Source organism: Lissotriton vulgaris, chromosome 6 (genome assembly GCF_964263255.1).
Source record: "Lissotriton vulgaris chromosome 6, aLisVul1.2, whole genome shotgun sequence".
Taxonomy (NCBI): domain Eukaryota; kingdom Metazoa; phylum Chordata; class Amphibia; order Caudata; family Salamandridae; genus Lissotriton; species Lissotriton vulgaris.
In genome coordinates, this window is record NC_141694.1 from 797,011,499 (window position 1) to 797,027,554 (window position 16,056).

The following is a 16,056-nucleotide window of genomic DNA, read 5'->3' on the forward strand; positions in this document are numbered from 1 at the left end:
CGTGAAGCATTTGCTGTGGTCTGGGCGCTGAAGAAGCTAAGACCCTACTTGTTTGGGTCTCACTTCCGAGTTCAGACGGACCACAGGCCCCTCAGATGGTTGATGCAAATGAGGGGTGAGAACCCGAAACTGTTGAGGTGGTCCATTTCTCTACAGAGTATGGACTTTACGGTGGAACACCGCCCTGGTACAGATCACGCCAACGCTGACGGTCTGTCCAGATTTTTCCACCTTAGTGATGTGGAACTCCCTGGGGAAGGGTAGTTCCCCCCACATTTCAGCTGGAGGGGACACATGTTAGACCTGGCACCTTGGCGTGAGTTTCCCTTCCACTTTTTGCTGATGTGCCTCCGATGTTTTGCTGGTTTTCCGATACTCAGGGCACTGCGCCACGGCTGACCCGTGCCGCAGTGCAAGTGCTCCCTACTGTAAAATATACATGCGATTGATGTCCATGATTGGTTCATTGGATTTACTGTTAGTCCCTAGTAAAGTGCACTAGGAGTGCCAGGGCTTGTAGATGCCAATACTGCTAGTGGGCCTGCAGCGCTGGTTGCGCCACCCACAGAAGCAGCCGTAAGATGTGTCTGGGGACTGCCACCGCAGAACCCGCGTGCAGTCTCGTACTGTCATGCCGGCTGGGCAAGTGCAACCACTTGCCAGCCCCTGAACCTTCCCTTGACTGCATATTAGTCACCCCTCTGGTAGGCCTGCGGGCAGGGTGCATTGTAGGTGTAAGGTAGGACAAGCCCTGATGTGTGTGGCATGTCCTAGTAGTGACTTACAACCAAAATCGTATTTCACTATTGAAGGCTACCTGCTTCCGTTAGGCCAGACTGAGCTGCTGGAATTATTATACCCTATAATCCCAGCAGGCTCAGGGAGCATGGTAGAGAGTCGTGTTTAGTATGCCTGAACTCAGGATGATAAAGTATTTCTTGTAGTCAAGTTTATTTTAGTATCCTGTGTTTGCAAAAGCTACTTTTAGAAAGTTAGCATTTGCTTGCCTAACCATTTCAGCCCGCCTCTGCTGGTATGTGTATCTGACTGTCTGGGATGTGTGAGTGACAGGGCTGGGGGGATGACAGGTGGTGAATGCGCAGATTACACCTTAGTGGGAGGTAGGAGTGCCTCTTGACTCGAACTCTAGCTGTGCTCTGCCACCACAATGCTGGCTCCACCCTCCTGGGGAGCGACTGATGACTCAGCCGACACCTGGCCCAGGACGGGCGAAGCCCCATCAACAAGGTACTTCTGGCTGCCCCTGTCCGCACAATGCTGGCTCCACCTCCTGTGGGGCGTCTGATGCGCCTGCCCCTCACACTGAAAACAGAAGCCGGAGTACGCCCACCAGGGTACTCAAGGACTGAAAGTGGCTATGCAAAGGCCCCCTTGGCCTGCGAGAACAAAAGAAATACCGTATAAAAGAAGGAGCCCTGCTCCTTGAAAGTTAGATCCTGTTTGGGCTACAGAAGGAACTCTGCCCGACGAGAAGGACCGTAGAGGACAAGGAAGAGTGCTGTCTCTTGCCTGTGTCTGGTGCCTTGCTGCCGAAGGAGAGGTAAAAGGAAAGACTGCGAGAAGACTTTTGCTTGACAAGACTTTGTGCCAAACTCTGCTGAAACGATCTTCAAGGGCTTGCTGCTGAACTTGCCCCCTGACCAGCGCCCCAGGACTAGTGAGCGCTACACCCTGAAGAAAGCGACTGTGTGTGCTGCTTATCGCTGCAATACTGACAGAGGGGTCTGGGAGCGCTGGGTAAGCCTGCCACGCTCCCCGTAATCCAAGGCATCGATATCCTCCCGAACACCGTGACCGGGACCCAAGGCAACAGCGAGAGCAAAGTGAGGTCCAGCCGCCGCTGGCCTGAACACCGTGACCGCACCTGCACCGGGAACCGAGAGCAAAGCGAAGGAGGACCCGTCCGGTCCAAGCTCCCGAGCTGACTGTGCTTCGAGCCGTCAGCCCATCTGCAAAGACGGACAACCGCCCTGTGAGAACCCCCCTCTGGTCGGTATCCTGCCCGACAGCCCAGCTGTGAGCGCGCAGTTGCAACCGGCCCTTGGCTGGGTACGTCCTGCACTTGGGGACCGTACTGCCACTGGCCGCCACCACAACAGCCGCCGCCTCCCGGGTTGGAGAGAACGCCGAAGGAAGGACCCTGCCGCCACCGAACACAGCTGCCCCGGATGACTCGTGAACTGCTCGGCTGAGAGCCGCAACGAACAGCGACCCCGGGAAGGCAACGCGACGTGGGACAGCTCCCCTGAAAGCCGCCTGCTCCACAAGAACTTTGTTGAATTGGGCAGAAGGCCCTAAAGAACGCTTATTGCTGGAAAGAACTGTGGCAACCCAAAACTTAAGTAACCTGGAACCGCTATCGAAAGTTTGACAACTGTATTTACAAGCCTGCTTGAAATCTATATAAAGATATATATTTTTACAGAATACAGTGTGGTGTCATTGTGTGGTGGGTTGGTTGTGATGGTGTAATATTGCAAGTGTTTAACCCTATGTGCCCCAAAGATTAGCCTAAGACTGCTTAAGCCACACTACCTAGAGGGTAAGCAGAGGTTGTCTGGAAGGTAACCCTCAGCCCTGACGAGGAAGAGAGAGTCCCTGCTTGTCGCTAGTACTACACTGCGCCAACTAGAGACTCCCCCTTCCTACAAGCACCGTCGTAGATGACATTGAGGTTGAAATCTTTGCTGTTCCTGAGACTTCTTGAACAGGGGGAACGCTCTACCTCAAGCCCTTGGAGATACTCAGCACAAGTAGAGAAAGTTCAGTCCAGTCGTTTCACTGCCCAAGGCAGAAGTAGCAGCTGCAGGCCAAATCAACAAAGCAACAACACAGCAAAGGGGCAGTTCTCCTCCTGGCAGCTCTTCCAGCTCTTTTTCTCGGCAGGTTCCTTGATTCCAGCGAGTTCTAAAGTCTTGGGGTCTGGCCCCCAATATTTATACCAGCAATTCCTTTGTCCTCTGAAGGCAGAGGGGCCTGGACCTAGTTCAAACCAGTTTGGGGTGCTTTCTGCCAGTGTGCACCTTCTTCCTTTGTCAGTGTGGGCCAGGGTCCTCAGACGCACCACCGGAGGTGGAGCCAGCATTGTGGAAGGCGAGCCCATCCCTATTCAGACCCAGGTGCTACTCCGCCCACCCGTCTATGTGTAGATGTGCCTATCCAGCCCTGCTGACTCACCCTGTCTCCTGGAGTCTCCCCAGTCCCTGTCACTCACAAGCCAGACAGCTAATACACAAGCTAGCAGAGGCAGGCTGGACGGTTAGGTCAGAAAATATCTACTTTCTAAAAAGTGGTATTTTCAAACACAGAATGTTAAAACCAACTTTACTAAAAGATTAATTTTATCATCCTGAGTTCAGGCACACTAAACTTGAATTTCTACCATGTTCCCTGGGTCAGTTAGGATCATAGGCTGTAATGATCATACTGCCCATTTTGTCCTATGGAAAACAGGTAGCCTTGCAATAGTAAAAAACGAAGTAGGATGTAATTCACTATCAGGACATGACATACACACCAGGGCATGACCTACCTTACACATACAATGCACCATGCCAGTGGGGGTACCTTGGACCTACCAGAGGGGCGACCCACATGTAGCTTAGGGAAGGTGTAGGGACTTGAAAGTGTGTGCACTTGACAAGTCGACATCGCAGCTCAAGGCTGCACACAGGCTCTGAAATGGCAGGCCTTAGAAACACTTTACGCGCTGTTTGCGTGGATGGCACAATCCAGTGTTGCAGCCCACCAACAGCATTTGGTCTATAGGCCCTGGAACTCGCAGTGCACTTTACTGGAGTCTGACACATAGATCAAATAGTCAATCATGGAAATACCAATCCATAACACATTTTATACAGGAGCACTTGCACTTTCCTACTGGTCAGCAGGGAGGAAAGTGCGCAGAATCATCACACTAGCAAAATCAGAGTCAAAAACGGGAGGTCAGAAAGCAAAAAGTCAAGGAAAGCACGCCAAAAGATGCCAAGTCTAACAAATCTCCCCTCCAGCTGAAAGTAGGGAGAACTACCCAACCCCAATGGAGTTCTCTTCACTAAGGAGGAAGAACCTGGACAGACCATCTGCGTTGGCGTGTTCTGTACCAGGGTGGTGTTCCACCGTAAAGTCCATTCCCTGTAGGGAGATGGACCACCTCAGCAGTTTTGGATTCTCACCACTCATTTGCATTAACCATCTGAGGGGCCTGTGGTCTGTCTGAACCTGGAAGTGAGTCCCAAGCAGGTATGGTCTCAGCTTCTTCGAGCCCAGACCACAGCAAAAGCTTCCCTTTCTATGGCACTCCACCTCTGTTCACTGGGGAGTAGTATCCTGCTAAGGAAGACTACCGGCTGATCCAGGCCCTCTTCGTTCAGTTGTGAGAGCACCGCTTCCACACCATGCTCTGAAGTGTGAGTCTGCACGACAAATTCCTTGGAGAAGTCAGGTCCCTTGAGCACGGGTGCCGTGCACATGACTGACTTCAGGGCATCAAAAGCTTTCTGGCAGTCCAGATCACCTTCTTGGGCTGCATCCTGGAAGTCAGCTCTGTTAAGGGGGCCACGATGGTGCCATAGTCCTTAACAAATCTTCTATAGTAACCTGTGAGTCTTAAGAAGGCTCTCACCTCTGTCTGGGTATTGGGGGGGTTCCCAAGCCAGAATGGTGTCAATCTTCGGTTGTAGGGGTGCCAACTGGCCGCTTCCTACCTGGTGTCCCAAGTACACCACAGAACCCTGCCCGATCTGGCACTTACTGGCCTTGATCGTGAGGACTGCTCCTTGCAGAGCCCTCAACACTTTCTCAAGGTGCTGTAAATGTTCTTCCCAGCTGGAACTGAACACAGCAATGTCATCCAGGTAGGCGGCACTGAAATCCTCCAGTCCAGCCAACACCTGATTGACCAACCTCTGAAAGGTGGCAGGGGCATTCTTCAACCCAAAGGGCATCACCCGAAACTGGTAATTAGTACCTTCTGGGGTTGAGAATGCTGATCTCTCCTTGGTCCCATCAGTTAAGGCAATCTGCCAGTACCCAGACGTTAAATAAAACGTGCTGAGGAACCGGGCAGCTCCCAACCGATCAATGAGCTCATCAGCTCTGAGGATAGGGTGTGCGTCAGTCCTGGTGATGGCATTGACCCCACGGTAGTCCACACAAAACCGCTGTTCTGAAGTGGTACTGGGTGCAGCAGCCTTTGGGACGAAGACCGTTGGGCTGGCCCAAGGGCTGTTGGAGGGCACGATCACCCCTAACACCAACATCTTAGAGACTTCCTCCTTGATGCTGGCCCTGACACGGTCAGTCAACCTGTACATTTTGTGCTTTACAGGAGGGCTGTCACCAGTGTCCACGTCATGGGTACACCAGTGAGTAACACCCGGGCTCAAAGAGAACCATGGGGCGAACTATCCCAACAACTGGTGACAGTCCTCCTGTTGCTCTTGAGTCAGCATAGGGGAGAGGATCACACCCTCCACGGACCCATCATGCTCCTTGGTAGACAGGAGGTCAGGGAGAGGCTTACTCTCTTCTTCCACCCCATTATCTGTCGCCAAGAGCATACTCACTTCGGACCTCTCAAAGTGGGGCCTGAGGCGGTTCACGTGAAGGACCCTCAAAGGGTTCCTTGGAGTCTGCAAATTCACCAGGTAGGTGACGTCACTTTTGCACTCCACCACCTCATATGGCCCATTCAACTTGCCCTGCAAGGCACAAGGTTCCACTGGGGCCATGAGCCACACTTTCTGCCCAGGTTGAAATTCAACCAGAGTGGCATTCTGGTCATACCACCTCTTCCTTTCGTCCTGGCTTGCTTCCAAGTTGGCCTGAGCGAGTTTCATGAAGCGGGCAGTTTGGTTTCTGAAGGCCAGCATGTAACTAAATACATCCTTGGGAGTTTTACTGGGAGCTGCCTCCCAGCCTTACTTTACAAAACTCAGAATTCCTCTGACAGGATGGCCAAACAGAAGCTCAAAGGGGCTGTACCCAAGAGATCATGCCTATCAAGGTCTGGTTGAATCTCTCCACCAGACCGTTTCCTTGTGGGTGGTAAGGAGGGGTGAACTTGTAGGTTACACCACACTCCTTCCACAGGGATTTCATATACTTGGATATGAAATTGTTTTCCCTATCAGAAACCATCTCTCCGGGGAATCCCACATGGGAAAATATCCCAATTAACGCCCGGCCTACCATTGGCACCATCATCGTTCGGCGAGGGATTGCCTCGGGGTGCCGGGTGGCATGGTCCACCAAGACCAGAATGTACCTGTTTCCCATGGCTGTCTTGGGATCCAGTGGCCCCACAATATCCATCCCTACCCTCTCAAAGGGGGTTCCAACCAAGGGAAAAGGTTGGAGAGGAGCGTTTACCTTCTTCCCACTCTTACCACTTGCCTGGCAAGTTTGGCAAGACCTACAGTGTGCATCTGACTGCCTACGCATTCGGGGCCAAAATAATTGGGTGACAAGCCTGTCAAAGGTCCTGTCCTGCCCCAAATGTCCTGCCAAAGGCACGTCATGAGCCAGACCCAGTAGGAAGGTCCTGAAGCCCTGCGGTACCACCAGCACATGGGCTGACTCAGGCTCAGTGACCTTAGGCTCACTGTATAGGAGATCATTCTCCCAGTAGATCAGATGTGACCCGGACTGATTACCAGCTGCTTGGTCTGCAGTCTGTCACCGCAGACCATCCAGAGTAAGGCACTCGTTCTGCTCCCTGCAGAACCCCTCCCTGGTGGGACCCACTTCTTGCTGCCAATGGGTCAGCTCAGAGATGTGTTCCATTTCGGCTACCTACTCCCCTGTAGGCACCGGGGCGTCCCCCTCGAGGTCCGCCTCCTCCGGATCCGTGGGAACATCGGGCCGGTTTCCGGTGCCCCCTGCCCTTTCTCTTGGCAGGGACTTGGGCAATTATTTCAGGCTCCAAATCCTCTGGATCACCCTTTCTGGCTGCCATTGACCGAGAAGACACGCATGCCCATTCTGGCAACCCAAGTATCTCCAAGTGAGACCTGAGCTCAACACCCTTCCACAAGGACTTCTCCAGGTCGTTACCTAGCAGACAATCTACAGGCATGGTAGGGCTCACAACCACCCTCAAAGGACCTGAAACCCCCCCATTCAAAGGGAAACTGTGCCACCATACACTGGCGCTCAGAGTTGTCCACAGCAACTACTGGGTGAAATGCCCCTGGGACTACCTGCTTCTCAGAGACCAGGTGACACCGGACTGAGCTCACACTGGCTCCAGTATCTCTGAGAGCCTCTACTCTTCTCCCATTGATGGTCACAGAGGGGCTATATTTCTTTGTGTTAGGGGGCACCTGGTTTCTTGGGACCATCTCACTGTCCCCTAGTGAGACGTAGGTCATTTCCGCGGGATCCCCACCCTCCTGTGGGCACCCCTCCTCCTCAAGCGCTACACTAGCCAACACCTTGATATGCCCACCGGTGAGTGGCTGCGTCCCTTTGATCCAACTGGGGTCCCCCTTCATGTGACCCACCTGGTCACAGGCAAAACACTTGGGGGGCCGGTCTCAACAGGCTTTCCTGTAGAGACCCCTTACTTCTTATCACATGGGGGATGGGAACCTTTACCCTGGGTACTAGTTTGGGGCCCTTTAGAGAACTCCTGTGCTTTACCCTTTTCCCCCCAACTTTTCTGCTGGGGACCCTGCCCACCTTTGGCTGAGTCTCCCCCAAACGCTTTCTTGTGGACACTGGTACTCACCCAGCAGTCCGCCTCCATAGCAAGCTTTCTGGGGTCAGTCAGCTTACTATCAACTAGATGCTAGCTCAGATCTGCAAAACATAGACTAGATAAGTGCTCCCATGTAATCAAATTGTAGAGCCCCATGAAATCTGTAACCTTACTGCCCTTCACCCAGCCATCCAGCGATCTACAGAACATATCCACACATTCCAACCTAGTGTTGGCCTCAGGCATTTTACTGGACCTAAACTGATTCCAGTACTTCTCAGGAGTGAGTCCATATCTAGTGAGGAGAGCGTCTTTCATTTCAGCATAGGTGAGGTCATTGCCCCTTACCCAAAGCTATCAGGGTATCCCTAGCTTCCTCTGGAAAGAGAGGCCACAACCCCGCTCCCCAGTTCCTCTCAGGGACCCCATTCGTATGAATAGATGACTCGTACCCTTGAAACCACCTTTGAATGTCATCACCCTTCTCGTACTCTTTACCTAAATTCTTGGGGATGTTTACAATCCTGTCTGTGTGTGCTGATGGGTTGCTGCCACCATCTGAGCCGATCCTACTCTTTAGCTCCAGATCCTTGATCATTCTCTCATGATCTAACATCATCTTCCTTTCCTCCATGTCTATTCTTTTGTCTTCCCTCTCACTTTCTATTCTGAGTTTCTCCAACTCAATCTTCCTTGCTTCATGCTCGTCCTCCAGCTCCTCTGGGGACAAGATACTGCTGCCTTGCCTGGAGGGTCCCCCCCTCCCAAAAGCCCATCCCCCCTGGGAAAAGGCTCCTCCACCCCTCCACTGAGATCACCAGATTGCCCACTGGCAGCTACCCAGCAGGCACGGGCCATGCCGGGCGTTAAACTGGGGCGGTGACGTCAGGCAGGGGAGGGTCAGGGTGGGAGGATGTAAAATACGGGATAAGGACCATTAGAGGTAAGTATCGAAAAAAAAACAAAAAACCAATTTCGTTGCCCACTCTGCATCGCCAAATGTGACGTGTAACGCCCGGCACGGCCCGTGCCTGCTATCCAGGCCCTCCGCACCTTTTGTAGTTCATCCTTCCTGGTGAGGCCTCTAACCTGGATCTTCAGGTGCTTGCAAATCGATTTTAACTCCTTCACATTGTAGGCTTCCAATCAATCCTCCTCAAAGGCAATTTCTATTGATACAGTAGATGATGCAATTGATTCAGGCATGTTGAAGCAAGTTCAAACTGGCAAGATCAAAAATAGGCCGAAAAGAAAAAGAACCTGTATGTGGTACGTAATGGTCTGCAAAATGGTAGTAGTGCACACCAATCACTGTAAGTCAAGTGCAAATACAAGTCCTATCCTCACCACTGACAACCCGACCCGTTCCACCGCAGCTGTTGCTGTTTGTTGTGGAGGGTGGACCAGTGGAGAGAGACACGCCCCCAATTGTAACTTCCTTAAGGACCCAGGATAGGGACGCGCAGCTGAAGTATTGCGAGTCGCGTGTACTGTTGGCTGCGCCAAGCGCTCTGTGCAATTTTTAAAACTCACTTCTTGATTTGTTTGGAACCTGTTTTAACTTTGTGTCCTTGCTCGCCTCTTCGCGCTCGCCTCCCGCTCCAACCCCGTTCCACCGCAGCTGTTGCTGTTTGTTGTGGAGGGCGGACCAGTGGAGAGAGACACGCCCCCCATTGAAACTTACTTAAGGACCCAGCCTAGGAATGCGTGGCTGAAGTATTGCGAGTCGTGTGTACTGTTGGCTGCACCAAGCGCTCTGCAATTTTTAAAACTCACTTCTTGATTTGTTTGGAACCTGTTTTAACTTTGTGTCCTTGCTCGCCTCTTCACGCTCGCCTCCCGCTCCGGCCCCGTTCCACCGCAGCTGTTGCTGTTTGTTGTGGAGGGTGGACCAGTGGAGAGAGACACGCCCCCAATTGAAACTTACTTTAGGACCCAGCCTAGGGACGCACGGCTAAAGTATTGCGAGTTGCGTGTACTGTTGGCTGCGCCAAGCGCTCTGTGCAATTTTTAAAACTCACTTCTTGATTTGTTTGGAACCTGTTTTAACTTTGTGTCCTTGCTCGCCTCTTCGCACTCGCATCCCGCTCCGGCCCCGTTCCACCGCAGCTGTTGCTGTTTGTTGTGGAGGGCGGACCAGTGGAGAGAGACACGCCCCCTCTGCCATGCCTCTTTCAGCCACACCCTCCTCCGTGTCAGGAATACAAAAACAGACACTTACCCTGAACGCACAGCGGACGTGCGCAGCGGGCGCGCCAGCGGCGCGCCAAAGGCAAGCCCGTCTGCGCCCGTCCGCGACCGGCCGGGACCTGGGGCCAGCCACTATGCCCATCTTACCTCCTACACCTCCCACGAGCTCCAAAAATTACAGGGCAGCTGGTCCATCAGCTCTAATACCAGGGCTTCCCTAAAAGAAGAAGGAATCCTGCACCTTAGTCACATACTCCCCGACCTTCACTCCCAGTGTAGCACTCCCTTGGAACTGCCGGCACCCACCGCCCCTTGCTTCCAGGCAGCAAGCCCTCTTGCCATCATCTATTTGAACACTCACTCGATGGTAAAGCACCAGCTTGATACCTTTCAAATGCTGGATTCAGACAAACCTGATATTTTACTTCTGTCAGAAACATGGCTTACTGCCGACTCCAACCCCGATATTCTGGCAGCAATACCTATGGGCTACTACATACTCCATGCTAATAGGGAATCGGGTAAGCCTGGAGGTAGAGTGGCAGCCATCATTCAACACAAACATAAATTTACCACCCTCCAGACTAACATTTTACCCCATGTCGATAGTCTTATTTTAAAATTTGACTCCCCCAAGTCCTCCTTCATCTGTGCTCTATTTTATCGCCCCCCGGACCTTATGCATCTGTTTCCTCCACTTTTTGGCGACCTTATTTCACAATTAGTCATCAATTATGCTAGGATTAGTATCCTTGGTGACTTTAATTACTGGCCTGCTGACCCCTATGAGAGCCCCGCTTCGGTTGAGTTCACGGACTGTCTACAGGGCATGAATTTCTCCCAACACTTGCACAAGCCCACCCATGCCAAAGGACATACCTTAGACCAAGTCTGGACCTCTAACTTAGAAATTACACCACCTCTAGTCTCTCCCTGCACATGGTCTGATCACCATTGTACCTCCTTTAACATAACCAATACTCCCTTCACCACGTCGCCCCCTATCAGCAATCTTTTGGCTAGAAATTGGAAACGAGCGAACTTGGACAAATTCCATGCTATTCTAATTGCCACCCTCCCCCAAGAAGAAGAGCAGGTCCCCATCTCCCTTCAAGCCTCTGACCTCGACAGCTGGCTAGAAGCAGCCAGCAACAAGGTAGCCCCCCTGAGAAAAATCTCACTCAAACGACCCCATGATGCCCAACGCTGGTTCTCTGATGCCCTAAAAAAGGAAAAACTAGCACTTAGGCAGGCAGAACGCCGTTGGCGCAGGACCTCTGCTCCTGAGGAGAGAGCAGCATACGTCGCCTTACAAAAAAGCTATAAAGATTACATTCTCAAGGCTAAGTCGGCCTATTTCTCCCAAAAAATCACAAACTCTTCTACGAAGGCTAAGGACATCTTCTCAATTGTCAACGAGCTTGCCCAACCTGATAGGGTCACCCAAAAATCTATGCCTTCACAAATATTTTGCGACTCTTTAAATTCGTTTTTCATAGACAAAATCACTCTCATCAAAAATAATATCCCTACCCCCACTTCCCCCTCCACCCTTACTGTTATTTGTAAAAACCCTTCCACGCTCGACCACATCCCTCTGATCTCCAGAGAAGAATTTCTGACAGTCCTAAACAGAGTGAGATCTGGCTCCCCCAATGACCGATGCCCCCCCATATTGTGAAAGATGCTTTTAGCATCTGCCCGGACCTGCCGCTGTCGCTCCTCAATAACTCCCTTCAAACAGGCGTCGTCCCAGACATTTTTAAATGCACCACAGTCGTTCCCATACTAAAAAAGCCCAATGCAGATCCTTCGGTGCTAGGCAACTTTCGTCCCATCTCTTTGCTCCCCTACCTCAGTAAAATTCTGGAGGCCCATGTCACGAACTGCCTCAGCTCATTTATTGAGCATTCCCAATTCCCGATCCCCGGTAAGCGGGGTTCAGGCCTGCTCACTCCACAGAATCCGTTATTTTGGTAGTGAAGGACGAAATTAGGAATGGAGCTGACAATAACATCTCCTAGACCCTGGTGCTCCTGGATCTCTCGGCGGCTTTTGACACGGTCGATCATGAACTTCTGATGCCCCTAAAATGGATCATCTCCTTCCTCGACAGGCGTTCCCAGGCAGTGAGCCTAGATAATTTCTTGGCGAATAAAAACAGTCTGACCTGTCCGGTTCCCCAGGGCTCTGCCCTCTCACCCCTCCTTTTTAACTTATACATGCAACCACTGATCGTGTCTCTACGTAACTGCCTTGCCACAACTTTCAACTATGCTGACGACCTCCAGCTGGTCCTCAACGTAGATTCCCCTAACACTTCCATCACTAACTTTCAATCCACCATGACTTTTATCAGTGAATGGATGTATTTCAGTCAACTTAAACTCAACCCTGATAAAACCGAGCTGGTTTTAATCGGAGGCTCCACCAACCCCTGGAATCCCAGCTTTTGGCCGTCTTCATTAGGCTCCGCTCCTCACCCAGTAAACTCTGTAAAGAGCCTCAGAGTAATCATAAGTAGCGACCTGTCTCTTAAGCCCCAAATCAATGCAGTCATTTCCTCCTGCTTTTTCCACATCCGCAGAATCGGTAAAATCTGCAGATTCCTTACCAAGGAAGGCCTCATCCTTGTCATTATGGCCCTTGTCACCTCCCACATCGACTACGCGAACGGTTTGTATGTTGGCATCCCGGCATACCAACTCCACCGCCTGCAACTTGTACAGAATCAGGCAGCTAGGCTTATCTTTCGCCAACCCAGACACCAACACGTTAGTCCCCTGATGAAGAGCTTGAATTGGCTACCGGTAGCCAAACGCTGTCTCGTCAAACTTGGCTGTACCATCTTCAAAGCTCTCGCCGACCAATCCCCGGCCTTCATCTCTTCCCCGATTCTATGTTACGCTCCATCACGTGAGCTCCGTTCCACCCATCTCCACTTGCTCACCATTCCCACCTTTAGACGGAAAAAACATGGAGGCCTGAGATTCTCCTTCTTAGCCCCCCGCTTCTGGAACTCCCTTCCTAACGAGCTCAGACTGGTCACATGCTACACCAAATTCAGAACTTTCCTGAAAACTCTTCTATTCTCTCAAGCATATGAATAGTACTCTACGACTCAGCTCTTCTTCTCTCAGCGCCATGAAACCGCTTGGTGTAAGCGCGCTTAAGAAATAATTTTAACATAACATAACATAACCAATGTTAGAAATGGGATTTCTGGTTGGTTAAGGTTTGTACCAAAGCCAGGCAGAAACCACAACTCTAGTCAGGATAAGGGAGTTACACTCCTAAAATAAACCCTGCTCAACCCCTTGGTGGCTTGGCACGAGCAGTCAGGCTTATCTTAGAGGCAGTGTGTAAAGTGTTTGCACAAAACCAACAGTAATACAATGTAAGCACTACAAACGGACACCCCACCAGTTTAGAAAAATAGCCAATATGTTTATATACTTAAAATAAGACCAAATACGATAAAAATCCACAGTACAGTACTTTAAAAATAGATGCGTTGCAAGATGTATTTAAATTGCTCCATCAGGGGCTATCATGGCGTCATGAACAAACAAATCCAACCAGTTCTGGCTGACCGTGGCATCGCAGGTCAGCTACGGTGTTGGGAAGACTAGCAACCAGAACCTTTCAGAAATGCAGGGCGTCGATGACCTCTCGTTGAGCTTCTGAAAACAGGGCGTCCGCAGGCGTCGGTTCCGGAGGTCGGTGCAGGAGTCATCGGGGCCCTCGATGTCACACGCGTTGCAGCTCGATGTCCTCACTGATGGAGTCAGGAGCACTGGCGTCGGCAGGCGTCGGGTGCTGCGGTGCAAAGTGCAGTGGTGCAAAGTGGCCCCAAGTCGCGGTGCGAGCAGCGACTCAGTGGCGGTGGCAAATGGTGTTGTCGGTGAGACCAGGGTCGCGGTGCGAGATGAAGGCGGTGCTCGTCACGGTGCTGGCAGGTCACAGTGCAGCAGCGGTGTAGCTGTTGCTGAAGCGCTGTAGTCGGCTGATGAACTGGAGCCGATGGCACCGGCGTCGGTAGGCCATGGCTGCGGTGCAGGATGAGGGTGGTGCGTCGTGTAACTTTACGAGCGGTGTCCTCGAACCACGGTGCAAACAACGGCGTCGAGTCTGGCATGGAGCGACGTCGTCGGGGATACCAAGGCATCATCGTGAAGCGAGGTGGTGCGGAGTGCGGTGACCACAGGTCGCGGTGCGAGCTGCGGTTCGGTGGTGGCGTCAGCAGGCATCATCGGTGAGACCAGGGCCACGGTGTGGCATTGCGGCGGTGCCCTCTGCGGTGCCCTCTGCGGTGCCTTCAGGACACAAAGTCAGCAGCGGCGTCGTAGACGGCATCGAGGATGAAATCCTTGCTGTTCCTGAGACTTCTCTGCTATACCTCAAGCATTTGGAGATACTCAGCACAAGTAGAGAAAGTTCAGTCAAGTCCTTTCACTGCCCAAGGCAGAAGTTGCAGCTGCTGGCCAACCCAACAAAGCAACAACACAGCAAAGGGGCACTACTCCTCCTGGCAGCTCTTCCAGCTCTTCTTGGCAGGTTCCTTGATTTTAGTGAGTTCTAAAGTCTTGGGGTCTGGGCGCCAATATTTATACCAGCAATTCCTTTGTCCTCTGAAGGCAGAGGGGCCTGAACCTAGTTCAAACCAGTTTGGGGTGCATTCTGCCAGTGTGCACCTTCTTCCTTTGTCAGTGTGGGCCAGGGTCCTCAGACGCACCACAGGAGGTGGAGCCAGCATTGTGAAAGCCGAACCCAGCCCTTTTCAGACCCTGGTGCTACTCCCCCCACCCATCTATGTGTAGATGTGCCTCTTCAGCCCTGCTGACTCGCCCTGTTTCCTGGAGTCTCCCCCAGCCCCTGTCACTCACAAACCAGACAGCTGATACACAAGCTAGCAGAGGCAGGCTGGATGGTTAGGTCAGAAAGTACCTACTTTCTAAAAGTGGTATTTTCAAACACAGAATGTTAAAACCAACTTTACTAAAAGATGCATTTTATCATCCTGAGTTCAGGCAAACTAAACTCGAATTTCCACCATGTTCCCTGGGTCAGTTAGGGTCATAGGCTGTAATGATCAAACTGCCCATTCTGGCCTATGGAGAACAGATAGCCTTGCAATAGTGAAAAAAGAAGTATGCTGCAATTTACTATCAGGACATGCCACACACACCGGGGCATGTCCTATCTTTCACATACAATGCACCCTGCCCATGGGGGTACCTTGGGCCTACCAGAGGGGCGACTCACATGTAGCCAAGGGAAGGTTTAGGGACTTGCAAGTGTGTGCACTTGCCAAGTCGACATGGCAGCCCCCGGCTGCACACAGGCTCTGCAATGGCAGGCCTTAGACACACTTTACGGGCTGTTTGCGTGGGTGGCACAATCCAGTGCTGCAGCCAACTAACATCATTTGATCTATAGGCCCTGGCACTCGCAGTGCACTTTACTAGGGTCTGACACATAGATCAAATAGCCAATCATGGAAATACCAATACATAAAACATTTTATACAGGAGCACTTGCACTTTCCTACTGGTCAGCAAGGAGGAAAGTGTGCAGAATCTTCAAACCAGCAAAAACAGGAGGTCAGAAAGCAAGAAGTCAGGGGAAACACGCCAAAGGATACCAAGTCTAACAGCGACTGCTCAGGACGTTATACAAAGTGGAGAATAGTGTAAAGTGAATAGTGCTTACTGAGGACATATTATCACAGTCATATTTTGACAAATCCGGAAATCCACTGCCTTGCTCGAGAATGCTAAGAGAAAGTGCAAAGTGCTTAAACAAAAACGCGTAAGATATAATATATATAGTGTAATAAAACCAGATAAAGCTCTGTTCTTGGAGTGATAACTAAAGGGATGTCGTTAGCAAACATCTTCATGGATTGGGCCTGCATCTCATCTGAACAATAATAAAAAACAAGTTTCTTGAATCGAAGTTTGGAGTTAGTGTCATTGGACTCAAGTTTGAGAAGAATGTAGGTACTTCCAGTTTCAAGAAGGCTTGTTTTACATACTGATGCCAAGGGATCTTCGCCATGTTGTTCAAGGCTATACAGTCTTTAGGAATTAGTCTAGAAAAACTTGCGTCTGGCGTATACTAGAACTTGAGTCATTGCAACT